Here is a 14,563-nt window from a genome sequence, read left to right on the forward strand (position 1 = left end):
TCCTTTTTTGAGTAAGACTATCTCTACTTGTTATCCTATGTCTCTCCTAACATGGTATCTTCAGTACTTTCACAGGTCTGCAGAGGCAGAGGAATTGTGCCCCAGGATGGATTACACCCAGACGCTCACCCATCCCCTAGTTAGATTATTTAGATAATGAGATTGGGAACTTCTGAGCTGATGAGATTTAAGTGAGATTTTGGACCTTGAGTTGATGCTGTCTTGCGTTGAGGCTTTGGGGACCCCGGTAGGGTGAGTACGTCCTGCATGGGGGGCAGACGTGGAACTTTGGGGGCTGAAGGGTGGACTGCGGTAGGCAGAATTACCCACCCCCACCCACGTTGTCCACACCTTGGACATCCCTGGAACCTGTGACAATATCACGTGACATGGCAACAGGGCTGGATGCAACTAAGGTTGGTAAGAGCTGGCCTTGAGATGAGACCGGAGATTGTGTGGGTAGGCTCAATCTAATCACATGAGTCTTTCAAAGTGGAAGAAAGGTTGGAGAGCATGAGAATGAAAGGACTGGACCCGCATTCCTGGCTTTGGAAATGGAGGATAAGGCCCTGAGCCAAGGAATGCAGGCGGCCCATAGATACTGGAACAGGCCAGGGGAACAGTCCTCCCTCAGAACCTCCAGAAAGGAATGCAGCCCTGACAACCTTTCCATTTCAGCCTGTGGGACCCACGTCCGACTTCTGACCTGTAGAAGGCAAGATAACCCATCAGGGTCGCTTTGAGCCACCAAGTTTGTGGTAATTTGTTACGGCAGCGGGAAAAGAATACATTCAGTGTGCATCAGGACACCTGGAAGGCTTATTAAAATATAGATTCTTTGTGGGGTGCCTGGGTGGCTCAGTCATTTGAGCATCTGACTCTTGATTTTAGCTCAGGTCATGATCTCAGTGTCATGAGATCGAGCCACGTGTGGGGCTCCGTGCTCAGCGCAGTCTGCTTGGGATTTCTCTCTCCTTCTCCCTCTGCCCCTCCCCCTCAAAAATAAATAAATAAATCTTAAACAAATACAGATTCTTGGGCCTCATCCCCCAGAGTTTTCTGATTCGGTGGGGCCCGAGAATTCTAAGCAGTGTGCAGGAGATGCTGCTACCACCAGACTAGAAACCATGCTTACAACTTCCGCTTTCTTTCATCGGAGCCCTAAACAGCAGCAGGTCCTCCAGCTTCTCAAGCAGCCCATCTGATGTGTCTGACCATCCTTTGCAGGCTTCGGGTTGAGAAAATGAAGTGAAGTGAAAATGGGCGTTGAAAGTATGGGTATAACGAAGCAGTTATCACCCTAAGCATGCCCACAGCAGTTTGTAAAAGTCACTTGTGTTCCCTGCAGCATGTGCTTGGGGACAGGCCTGTATCAGAGAGATCATAGTGGCGCATTCAAGAGTATAATTAGAGATAACAACATCTGTCTGTGTTATGCTTTTCATGGGGCAGAGCTGGGTCCAGGGGCCCCATCACTCAGCGTGGCAGTAATCCTTGGCATGGAGCTAAATGGAACAGTGACTTCAGAAGGACAACATCGATCTTGATTTTAAACTGAGCTCAGGAATTACTGTATTCTCAGGTTTCACTGCATGTCTGGTATTGCATGAATTCTTCAGGCTTTCTTGCTGGAAGTGGGCCTTTTTAAACTCAAAAATAGTTCTATAGGCTGAGTGGGGCCCTCTGACCCAATGCCAGGCACAACAACGGGTGACTGAACAGATTTCTTATTGTCCTTGGGCAGTCCCAGCCTCACTGAAGCTTGAGAAGAATAGACAATTGTACTCTGTACTAATTTTTCAAAGCACATTTACATCTTTCATCTTATCCTGTCTGTCACAAATATTAATGACAAAGCCAGGCGGAGAATCCAGGTTTCCTGAACCCTAGCCCCATGTTCTATCCTCCTCAAGCTGTTGGAAGACTTTTATCTCAGTCTCTAGATCAATGCCCAGAATGTTTGCCCATATGCAGAGGAGACATAGCTAGAGAGAGAATGAGACAGAGACACAGAGAGGGAGAGACAGAGAGAGAGAGAGACTGACAGAGACAGAGAGAAGAAGAGAGAAAGAACAAAAGGAGTAAAGGAGGGGAAGGAAATAAAAAAAACAGAGAGGGAAAAGGAAAAGAAGAAAAAAGAGAGAAAGAAGAAAGGAAAGAGACCCTGAAAGTCCTAAAGGACAATTGGGAGCCATAACCTTCCATGTCAGTGAACAAGAATAATAGTCTTGTTCTCTTGGAAAGAAAACATCATCCGAAGCCCGAGCAAAGCATAGGGTGTCCCAGAGTGGTTGGCATTATGGATAGCAGTTGTCATCTCCTTCCTGTCCCCTTGTGACAGCAGCTTGGCTCAGAGTCTCTCCTTTCCACCCTCTTGTCTCCCTGGCTCACAGGCTCTGAGACAGCCATGTCTGCAGGTTACTTTGCACCATCCCCCGGCCATACTCGGGGCTATAGTGGGGCCAGGGTGGGCTAGGAAATGACACGGACATGCAGACCATCTCTAGGCTCTCCCGAGTCCCACAAAGCGCCCGGAGTTGTTTTCAATGACACCAGATGGAGACACAAGAGGCCAGAAACTGGGAGAACAACCCTTCCCATCCTTTTTCGGTGTTGTCTTGACTACTACAGGATTTAGATCATGAAACCTTTCCACGGGGAACGTGGGTCAATGTAGCACTACTTGAGTGGTGAAATGGTATTTTTCCGAACATAAATGGAGACCTACGACCAATTGTGCCAGTCTGCTGTGGCAGCTTTCACAATGGCCATGTTGGGGGGGCGGGCAGGAGGGAATGGCCAAGTAGAAATGCCTGTCGGGTATTATCAGATGCGCTGTTTTGTTTTGACTCTTAGTGTCCAGAACCATCTCTCTTTGTTCAAGGATCTCTTTTACCTCATCTGTATTCTTCCTATTCTCTCTACCCACAGAGTTCTCTCTTCAGGTCATCTAGCCCCTCGCACAGCTGCGAGCACATTGCAAGCACATAATAAATAAGTAGGGGGATGCACAAGACAGGGAAGATCTGCTCCCAGGAAAAGCCAGAGCAGAGGATGCTTGACCCTTTATCTCTTGGAACCTGAGAGTCATGGATAAGATCCATGGTTAGACTCCGTGACTTTCGGATGCCTCAAAACCCTAAAATTCTGGGGCACCTGGGTGGCTCAGTCGGTTAAGCCTCCAGCTCTTGATTTCACCTCAGGTCGTGATCTCGGGGTCATGGGATTGAGCCCTGTGTCCGGCTCCCCACTCAGCGCAGAGTCTGCTTGGGATTCTCTCTCCCCTTTTCCCTCTCCTCTTGCTCCTGTTCATGCTTGCTTGAGTGCTCTCTCTCAAAATAAATAAATAAATCTTTTAAAAAAAAAACCTAAAATTCTATAATGCCTATGTATTTGGAAAACTTTAGGAATGATGATATCTGCATCTGAAAGGCCATTTGTTAAAGCTTTATGGTAAATTTGTTTGTCAGAGGTTTTTTTTTTTTTTAATTTTATTTATTTACTTAAGAGAGAGAGAGATAGAGGGGGAGAGCACAGAGGGAGAGGGAGAGGGAGAAACAGACTTCCTGCTGAGCGGAGAGCCTGATGCAGGACTCGATCCTGGGACCCTGAGATCATGACCTGAGCCGAAGTCAGACGCTTAACCAACTGAGCCACCCATATGATCTAAATCTTGTAATAGTCAAGACAACACTGAAAAAGGATGAGAAGGGTTGTTTTCCCAGTTTCTGGCCTCTTGTGTCTCCATTTGGTGTCATTGAAAACAACTCCGGGCGCTTTGTGGGACTCCTGAGAGCCTAGAGATGGTCTGCATGTCCGTGTCATTTCCTAGCCCACCCTGGCCCCACTATAGCCCCAAGAATGGCGGGGGGATGGTGCAAAGTAACGAACAGACATGGCTGTCTCAGAGCCTGTATGAGGTTTATTAATAGTACTATTATTTGTCTTTAACATAGTTCCAAAATTTTTATTTTTTTACTTATATTCTATTTTGATAACACAATTGGAAACCGTGATCTGTGATAACTCTTCCTATTGTCATATCTTACTTCACAAAATTGAAATGCCACGTTTTTAGAATTCCAAAAGAAAGTTGACTACTTCAAATGGAGCAAATACCAGTAAAACATAAATTGCCTCTGCCCAATATATGTGGTAAAAAGGATCAAAACTTGGGTCTTTCGGGGTGCCTGGGTGGCTCAGTCATTAAGCATCTGCCTTCGGCTCAGGTCATGATCCCAGGGTCCTGGGATTGAGCCCCGCATCGGGCTCCCTGCTCAGTGGGAAGCCTGCTTCTCCCTCTCCCACTCCCCCTGCTTGTGTTCCCTCTCTCGCTGTGCTCTCTCTGTCAAATAAATAAATAAAATCCTTAAAAAAACAAAAAACAAAACAAAACAAAATTTGGGTCTTTCAATTCTTTCCACGACATCATCTATCAATTTACAAGCTCTGGGGGGAGCATATATAGCTTAATAAATGGCTTCCTATGGTGATAATGTTTGGCTATAAGAAAAAGGAAAGAAGTCTGAGGTTCTATAGGTGAAGAAAAAAGAAAAAGATGAAAGGGAGCAAATATTATAACTATGAAATATAAAGAAAATTTGAGAAATATCTGACTTCTAACAACTATCATTTCTTCGTGGAAAGCATAATACCAAATATTCAGTGTCACCAATATTTTCAAGATTTGCCAGGTTCTATGCTCTTGAGGAGGAGAAAGAACGAAGGACTGGATAAGAAGAGTGTAGCACACTGCAGACACTTAATTCACACTAAAGCAAAAATGATCTAGGCTTGTCTAGGAATTTCCATATCGATCATACCTCCTGGGGGGCTGGAGGCCAGAACCTGCACCGAAATATTCCATGTGTTTTGGAAGGGAAGTTAAAAGAAATAACATCCCACATAAGAAGTTCCATAAACTCAAGCTTTAGCCAGTTATTGCAGAGGTATCCTTCTTTGACACTTGAGAGCACTTCGTATCAACTCACCCATGATTTGTTGATCACAAATAAAGAAGTGTGTTTTTACAAAGGAGGTTATCCCTTGTCATCACCTGAACCCACTGATCAATTTTCATCTCTCACTGAAAGTGAGAGGATAAGACATTATGCCTCCAATGTCATGCATTAGGAATACATTGCATCATTATCAAGTGTCTTACCAAAAAGTATGAACCCAAATTTAATCAAGACTCTGGATCTAACCTAGCAGTTTTTGGGAAATAACAAAGGATAGAAGAGCTAGTTAAATGACACCATGATGAAGCCAGTAGAGACATCCAAAATGTGGAAGCTTCTACAATACACCTGAGCCATTGTTTCAACATGTCAATGGCAGGGGAGAAAAATAGCATGTGTGTGTGTTGATAGGGGAGAAGCTGTTAAAGATTATAAGAGACTAAGGAAACAGAGCAAACAAATGCAACATGGGGGCCTAATTTGGACCCTGCTGAAAACTACCAACTGTAAACAAATACTGGGGGAATGATTGGGGCAAATTAGAGTATTAAGCGTTATAAGGGAATTATTGTTACATTTCCTCAAATGTGATATTAGCATAATTATTGTATAAAAAACTGACTTTAATTTTTAGAAAGGTATGCTGAACTATTTAGGGAGAAAATAGCCTTTAAAATGCTTCAACGGGTTTTTGTATGATCATAGCATCAATTAATTCCTTTCGTGATTAAGTCAGTTTGAACTGAGTTTTCTTAGTCGTATGTGTGAATGCTTGTGATAGTTACTTAGTAGAGAGGAAAAAACTGACGATTCAGTAGAGAGAAGGGAGAATTTCCCTGAATGAGCAAGCTGTGCTCTGGGACAGGCCTGGTTACACAGGGGGGCTCGTGGACCCATGCCGGCCTAAAGTCTGTTACTGATCCTTGACGAGATAAGTACAGAAGCTGAGAGTACACTTTTTGAAACTTTTGTAACAATTGGACAGAGTAATTTTATGCCCATTGCTCTAATAATTTTAAAATTTGGCTTATAAAGCACAGATGGGTTTTCTGTTACTTAGAAAGATTCCTAACCAACATGATATTTGTTATTTTACCATCCCTTTTTCCAAGGGTTCTTTTTTATTATTATTAATTAATTTTAAAACAATTTTTATTATGTTCAGTTAGCCAACATATAGTACATCATTAGTTTTTGACGTAGTGTTCAACGATTCATTAGTTGTGTATAACACCCACTGCTCATCGGAACACGTCTTTCCAAGGGTTCTTGACTTGGGTCCTTGGATGTGCCTCAGGAAGTCTGTGAACCCGCTGTACTTGTACGCCTAATGGAATCGCACATGAATCCCCGCTCACAAATACCTCCATACATGTCATATGTGCGGCACGTACCCGTCAATAGCTTTCATCAGATTCCAGTAGAGGTCCGCGACCCACACGGTGTCGACAAACCTTGCCCCAGAGTTGCCTTTGAGTAATCCTCCCCACGCTGCTTAGGGTTGCCTGTGTGGACACTTTTTTTCTTCCTCTAGATTTCCAGATTTTAAACTTCTCGAAGGCAAATTCCTAGGTCTATGTATGTGTGTGGCCCCACCACCTATAGTCATTAAAGTCCAAATGTCTTTGGTTATTCTCCTCATCGCTCTGCCAAAAGGTAGCTCTTAAAAACTCTACAAGGAAACCAAACTTCCCTCATGATGAACACACTCCCTCACACCCAAGTCAAGTGAGGGGCAGGGCTGTAGGGAGCTTTCTAAAGCCTCAGACACCAAGCATTCAATACTTGCCCATCTCGGTTCTACCAGGTTGGCAGCCTCCATTTGAACAATCCTTTTTGGCTTAGCTACTCACCACACGATTAACTGTTTAAACAAATTCCAGAAAGCACATCAATTATTACTAATGAATTCCAAATCAAATCATCCAGAACTACAAAGGGCCACCAGATGTTTCAGGCAAGGAGAAAAGAGGGGGTGGGAGGCGTGGGGAGAGGGAAGATTCTTTCCCACCGCTCTATTAACTTGGATCTGAAAGCTATAATTTATCAGGCACCTAACACAAAGAGACATCACACACATTTGAAAATATTTCTTGGAGATTGTTCTAACGTTAATTTCATGTTGAATATTACTTTACATTGATATCAGCCCTATCAAAAACTTTCAGACCTCTTTTACATATATATCTCATTTTATCCTCACGGTATCTGAGTGAGGGAACAAAGGCTGTGACTATTTCCCATTTTTCCAGAAGCGTCAAGTAAGATAAAGTGAAACACATAGGTTTCTTTTTTTTTTTTAAATAGTAGGACTATATTTAGAAACCAGATGTTCTGAGATTACTGTTGAATACTGCCATTTCCGAACAGCCAGTGAGCTAATAGAAATAAAAACTTTCCAAGGAATAAAGTCACCAGGGCTCATACGAAATGTGCACAATATGTTTTAAGGTATGTATCTGAATAAGATTTACTGGGGCAAGGAAACCAATCTGCAGTGGTGAGCCTGAGGTTCATAGTGAGAAAGTGGGGATGGCCGTGGGCAATTGAAGGTCCCCAGTGGCTGGGCCCCTGGGTTGGGGGATAGGGAGCAGAGGATCTGAGGGCACCAGGATGCCACCAGCAAAGACATAAGAAAATTTTCCATAATGTATCTAAGGGCAGCTCATCAGCAGTCAAGTACACAAGACTAGTCCTTCTCTGAGCAACTTGACTGAAGCTGGTTCCATTATCAAGCCAACTGAGAGATTCTCACTGGATTTGTGTCTAAAACAACACTCCTCCAAATGACTGTAGGATCGGCGATATGTAAAATACGGATGACGTATGAGATGATTAATATACTTGGGAGTGAGAAGTAAGGAATCAAGAAGGGAAGACCAGGAAGGAACCTGAAAAAACATGGTTCAACTCTTTCATCTCTCAGGTGAAGGAATGGGCAGAGAGGGTACAAGACTCACAAGGGCATGTGCCTTCTTTTTAGATACGAAAGTGATCATGTGCTAATGAATTGCTTTCTTTTGCTTGTTCTCATTTTTATGCTCATTTTAAATATTTATGTACCTTTGGTGGACTTTAAATATTTAAAATTTGTGGTCCAAAAATGTTGGAATGAATAAGAATGAAGTGTTGGTTTTTGTCTCTCTTGGTACATATTTCTTCAAATAACCAAATTTTCTTTAAAGGTAGATTTCTAATTTTTTAAAATAATAACACATTAACTATCTCACAAAGGTCCCAAGGTTACAGCTTCATGAAGGGAAAAGTCTTAGTGGCTCCACTTTTGTTTCTGCTGTGTAATGACTGCAGAATCAGACTGAATTTTTGTTTGTGAGCGCATTTCATGCTGCATTCCATCTCTACAATACATTTGATTTATAAACTCTAAAAATAAGACATACTTTAGAGAAAGATGTGGGCTTGGTCAGAGTGAAAGTAATAGAATAAACAATCTCTTGCTATCACTAGCATTCCAAAATCATTTTCCAGGGTGATCATTAAGCCAAGAACTACAAAAACCATTTTCTGTAATTTGCACTCTATGAACCAATGCAAAAAAAGGAAAGCCCTACTTACTGACTCAAGGACCCATTTGTTTGTTTTCTAATTCCAAGATCTAATCATACACTTCTTTTAGAAAAAATGAGGTGATAGGACAGTTGGAACCACACCCTGCTTCTTTCTCTCCTCTTCTTTACTGGATTTTAAATAAACTTTAATTTAAAAATTATAATACATACATAAACATGCACATTAAAAATTTTAAGCTTTTAACATTTCAGTTATTGTTTTGAAATTAAGAAGTGCTGAATGAAAGCACCAAAATCGTACCTCCTGGATCATCAACCTTGTGGTTGATGCCTACCTTCTAATAGAGAAGTCATTCAACAAATATTTATTGACTGCCAGACATTTGCCAGGAGCTGGATTGCAAAGATGAGAAAGGGACAGTCTCTGCCTCACAGGAGGTCCCAGTCCTGGAGAGGAGACAGGTAAATGTATAGATAGCCCCACATTGTAACAAGCATTGAGATGAAGAAATAATAGTAATCACAGCTAATATTTATGAAATGCTTGCTGAGGGCATGGCACTGGGCTAATAATGTACCTGGGGCTGAGATAGCATGGGAAGGGGCAGAGGTGGTTAAGAAGATAGGACAGTCTGTTATATATAAAAACAACTGGCAGGAAACAAACTGAGGGTTGCTGGAGTGGTGGGGGGTGGGAGCATGGGGTGGCTGGGTGATAGACATTGGGGAGGGTATGTGCTATGGTGAGCGCTGTGAACTGTGTAAGACTGATGAATCACAAACCTGTACCTCTGAACCAAATAATACATTATATGTTAAAAAAAAAAAAAAAAAAGATAGGAGGAAGGGAAAAACGAAGGGGGGGAATGGGGGGGGGGAGACGAACCATGACAGACTATGGATTCTGAGAAACAAACTGAGGGTTCTAGAGGGGATGGGCTAGCCTGGTGATGGGTATTAAAGAGGGCACGTACTGCATGGAGCACTGGGTGTTATACGCAAACAATGAATCATGGAACACTACAAAAACTAATGATGTAATGTATGGTGATTAACATAACATAATAAAAAAAAACAACTGTAGGCTGTGTACTGTCCTACAAAAAGAAAGAAAAAGAAAGAAAGAAAGAAAGAAAGAAAGAAAGAAAGAAAGAAAGAAAGAAAGAAAGAAAGAAAAGAAGAAGAGGAGGAGGAGGAGAAGGAAGGAAGGAAGGAAGGAAGAAGGAAAAGGTGATATATATATATGACAGATGAAATGTAGTGTGGTATAGAAGTCAGACCACCTTCTTTTCATTGCCTCCTCCCCAAATCTAAACAACAGATATTTCTGAGCCTCACTCAGCTTCATCCTCACCCAGGCAATCAAAGAAGTGAAGGTCTGGAATAGACCAAAATGTCGTTGGTTAAACCAAACAGCTGAGAGTTTAATGACCTTTTATCTCCAGTGCAAAATGTTCCAAAGCAAACTGGCTCTGGCATCACAGGGAATGTTAAAACAGTCTCATCAAAAGATGTGGCCTTCAGATCTCTAGAGCTGGCTTCTAAATCCTTCTAAGCCCGCTGAGGGGCTGGCAGTGTGATCCTGGATACGTTTTCTAATTGAATCTCAGTGTCTCCCTCTGTAGAACTGAATGGAGAACACCCACCCTCTGGGGCTGCTGGAGAGATGAAATGAGAGATTAATAAAGAACCATACCCAGCACTTGACACTCAAAATTGGTAGCTGTTACTATTGTCATTATTCAGTCACTTGCTAGTGTCCAGATGACAGCCCAAAACCTTGACACCTGGGACCCAGACTCAGATTCCCAAATTCGCTGTGTGTGTGTATGTGTGTGTCTCCTGGGCATGAAGCATAAGAGAAGGAAAATGATGGGTCCATCTATACCAGAGCTTCTCAACCTTGGCACTACTGGCATTTTGGACTGGATAATTCTTTGTTGTGGGGGCTGTCCTGAGCATTGTAGGGTGGTCAGCAGCATCCCTGTCCCCCACCCACTAGCTGCCACTACCACCACCTCCCCACCACAGTCTTGACAACCAACAGTATTTGCAGACATTGCCAATTAGAGGCAACCCCCCGCCCCCAGTTGAGAACCACACTGCTCTACACATTAGTCTTTTACTCTTCTTCTTGCCAACCACAGAAATCATGGAGATGGAAATGATACTTAGCCTGCCTAGGTCAAGGTTGCATTAAAGGTTTCCAACATCTGCGGAAGCAAAACAAAAACCTGCTTTGCAGGACAGACCTTGCCAATGTGATCCGCAGGCTTTCACTCACACTCTTAGCAGCTCAATGCTTTTGGTTTTTCAAGACCAAATCTTCTGGAATACTCTCCCTCTCCAGGCTTTCTGACCCAGCCACCAGTCACCTCCTCTTTCTGCATTTGTGCATGGGCACATTGTGATGTTCTCATCCCGCTCACCTTGCTGGACTCCTTTTCGCATCTTTCCCAAGCAGACGCACTCGTGACCTCTCCTTTGTTCCTCAGGATGTCTCTGTTCCCCACCCCCCCACCCCAGCTGAAAGAGCCTCCCACATACTTCCTGCCTGGTCACCTTGTCTCTTCCCTACAGATCTTTTTCCAAACCCTACTCCACAGGGACATCTCTCCTAACTCTCTGTCTAGCAATCTCTCTTCCTCCAGCCACTTTCCCATGACCACATCCACTCAACCCTCCATGAAACAGATTCTGAAAAAAGCATCATTTGATAATATGCCTGGTGGAGTAACAGGCCATTTCATTAAACTCAAAGAAACAGTCGCTGCTCTCTGCCCCTTTGCTGAGAGGCATTTGCATACCGGTGGTGGTATGTGTCATAGTTGTCTCTGATATTTATCCTGGTCAAACACTGGCATGTTCTACATCTACTGATATTTCTAAATGAATGCCTACACATTAGATGATTGGCTATTTATAAAGTCCATTTACTATCAGACATGAACCACACAGCCAAACCCATGCCCTCGGGCAGTCTGCTGTCAACCTGTTCTTTGCCAATTTTGCTCTCTGCTTTAGTCCAAATTGATTTTGTTTTCCAAACTCCTCCCTTCTTTTCTGGCCTTTAGCTCTCCAGTTTATAACAGTTTCTTATAGACCTCAATTCTCGCTATGAAGTTATAAGTCATTTTTAATGAGGGAAAAAGACTTAAAAGAAAGGAATAGGAAGTAACTAAAGGGATGAAAGTGGGTGGGGGAAATGAAGGCTTTGGGGGAATAAGCTGTATCTCATGTTCATGACTCACTTATATTAAAACATATTAACATTTTTAGGTTTATTAATGCATTTCATTGAGCCAGCAACATCTTCAAAGACTACTTAGCATACTTTCAGGAAGAAGTTTGGACACATCCTGTGCTTAATGAATCCAGTTACAAAAAAAAAAAGAAAAAACCTTACTCAATATAATTAGCCTGGCCTTTTCTTCTGTGTTAAAATATAGGATGTGCCACTGAGTTTTTATTTTTTTATTCGTTGGTTTTCATTAAGGTAGCACGTGATGACACATCTATGAGTCTTCCAGCTTGTTCACACATCTTCCCAATTACAAGGGAGTGAACAGTCCATGGGTTCTTTTTATTGAGTCCTTGGTCTTTTAGCATTCCTAAAGCCGCATTCTTATTCTGCACGTCCTCCATCATCCATCCCATTCATTAGTGGACATTTGTACAGTTTTTCACCGGAAGTTGTCCATTTTACCCCTATGGGTACTTATTTTTGTCAACATCTTTTCTATTTGCATAGATAAAATTTTAAGACTCACATGGTTGCCCCTCTCTTGAGAAAGTTTAGTTCTGTACATAGCAGTTCATCTCTCTGTCATAACAGCTTTGTAGAACTCTGGAGTATAAACCAACCAAAAACCACCTTCTGGGACGATTAATAGGGCAAAAATTTGAGTTGAGGACTACCTCAATCTAATCTTATTTTACCTCTACTAATGTCTATCTACACTGGGTTTGAATCCCAGTTCCACCACTTTCTAGCTATGTGATTTGGACCAAGTTACTTAATGCCTTTGGGTCTTGGTTTTTTTCTTCTATGTCTTGTATTTCATAGGGTTATGATGATTTGATGAGTTAATAATATAAATGAAAGCACTTAAAACAATGTCTACCACATAGTAGGGACTCAGCAAATATTAGTGTGGTTATTATCTGGGATTGTGATCTCAGAAGAGCATCTCTTGGAATAGTGTCAAGGTAAAGATATAATGAGTCAAGATGCTGACTGTCATTACCCCCAAAAGTTAGAAATTACCAATTATGAATGGTTTTTTGAAGCCATAAACATCACTTTTTAAAGTGAATTACTCACAAATAACCCAAGTAAAATATGGGTGAAGAACTTAAATAGACATTTCTCTAAGGAAGATATACAAATGGCCAATATGCACATGAAAAGATGTTCAAAATCATTAGTCATTAGGAAAATGCAAATCACCACCACAATAAGACACCACTTCACATTCACTAGATTGGCTAAGACAAAGAAGAAAAAAAAAGAAAATAACAAGTATTAGGATGTGGAGAAACTGAATCATGGAGATATGTAAATGTTACAGTCTCTGTGGAAAACACATTAACAGTTCCTCAAAAAGTCAAACATAGGGGCACCCGGGTGGCACAGGTGGTTAAGCAACCGACTCTTGGTTTCAGCTCAGGTCATGATCTCAAGGCAGTGAGATCGAGCCCGTATAGGGCTCCATGCTCAGCACAGAGTCTGCTTAAGACTCTCTCTCCCTCTCTGTCTCTCACTTGCTCTAAAATAAATAAATCTTAAAAAAAAGTTAAACAGGGGCACCTGGGTGGCTCAGTCGGTTAAGCATCTGCCTTTGGCTCAGGTCATAATCCCAGGGTTCTGGGATCGAGCCCCTAGTCAGCCTCCCTGCTGAGTGGTGAGTCTGCTTCTCTTTCTCCCTCTGTCCCTTGCCCTGCTCCTCCTCTCTCTCTCAAATAAATAAAATCTTTTAAAAAAACATTAAACCTATACTTACCATATGACCTAATAATTCCATTCCTATGAATATACCCCCCAAAATTGAAAATAGGTATTCAAGGGCGCCTGGGTGGCTCAGTCGGTTAAGCGTCTGCCTTCGGCTCAGGTCATGATCCCGGGGTCTGGGGATCAAGTCCCACATCAGGCTCCTTGTTATGCGGGGAGCCTGCTTCTCCCTCTCCTCTCCACTTGTGCTCTCTCTCACTATCTCTCTGTCAAATAAATAAGTAAAATCTAAAAAAAAAAGAAAGAAAATAGGTATTCAAACAAATACATGTAAACCCATGTTCAAAGCAGTGCTATTCATAGTAGCCAGAAGATAGAAACAACCCAAATGTCTATCAACAGATGAATGGAGAAACAAAATGTGATATATCCACACAATGGCATATTATTCAGCCATAAAAAGGAATGAACTACTGATACATACTACGACCTGGATGAACCTTGAAAATCTTATGCTAAGTGAAAGAAGCCAGACACAAAAAGTCACATACTATATGATTCCATTTATGTGAAATAACCAGAATAGGTAAATCCATAGAGACAGAACACAGATTGGTGGTTGCCAGGGGCCGGGGGGCGGGGGGACAGGGAGAATTAGAAGTAACTGCTTATTAAGTACAGGATCTCCTTAAGGGGTTAGGAAAATGTTTGGAACTCAGTAGAGGTATTGGTTGCACAATATTGTGAATGTACTAAATACCTCTGTTGTCTAGCTTTTATTACCCCACTGCAACTTCAAACACTCTGGTGGTAACTAAATGTTCTTTTTCTTCGTTACCTGCCCAGCTCAATGAAACCAAATTGCACCGAGTCTGGCTTTGATGGCTGAATGGCTTATATTAAAATGGTTAATTTTGGGGACGCCTGGGTATCTCAGCCAGTTAAGCATCTGCCTTCGGCTCAGATCATGATCCCAAGTCCCGGGATCGAGCCCCGCATCGGGATCCCTGCTCAGCAGAAAGCCTGCTTCTCCCTCTGCCCCTCCCCCCATTCATGCACGCTCCCTCACTCTCTGCCTCTCAAATAAATAAATAAAATCTTTAAAAAAAGGTTAATTTTAT

At 42.3% G+C, this 14,563-nt stretch overlaps 1 long non-coding RNA gene across 1 annotated transcript in view; it reads right to left on the minus strand.

The window, feature by feature from the left end:
- LOC118529352 (uncharacterized) overlaps positions 1 to 10,982 on the minus strand; it is a 35,540-nt gene extending 24,558 nt beyond the window's left edge. Inside the window, exon 1 of the long non-coding RNA XR_013447510.1 lies at positions 10,921 to 10,982. This is a non-coding gene — a long non-coding RNA (uncharacterized LOC118529352). The remainder of the gene's footprint in view (positions 1 to 10,920) is intronic.
- Between the last annotated feature and the right edge of the window lie 3,581 nt (positions 10,983 to 14,563).

This window comes from Halichoerus grypus, chromosome 5, assembly GCF_964656455.1.
Source record: "Halichoerus grypus chromosome 5, mHalGry1.hap1.1, whole genome shotgun sequence".
NCBI classification, from domain to species: domain Eukaryota; kingdom Metazoa; phylum Chordata; class Mammalia; order Carnivora; family Phocidae; genus Halichoerus; species Halichoerus grypus.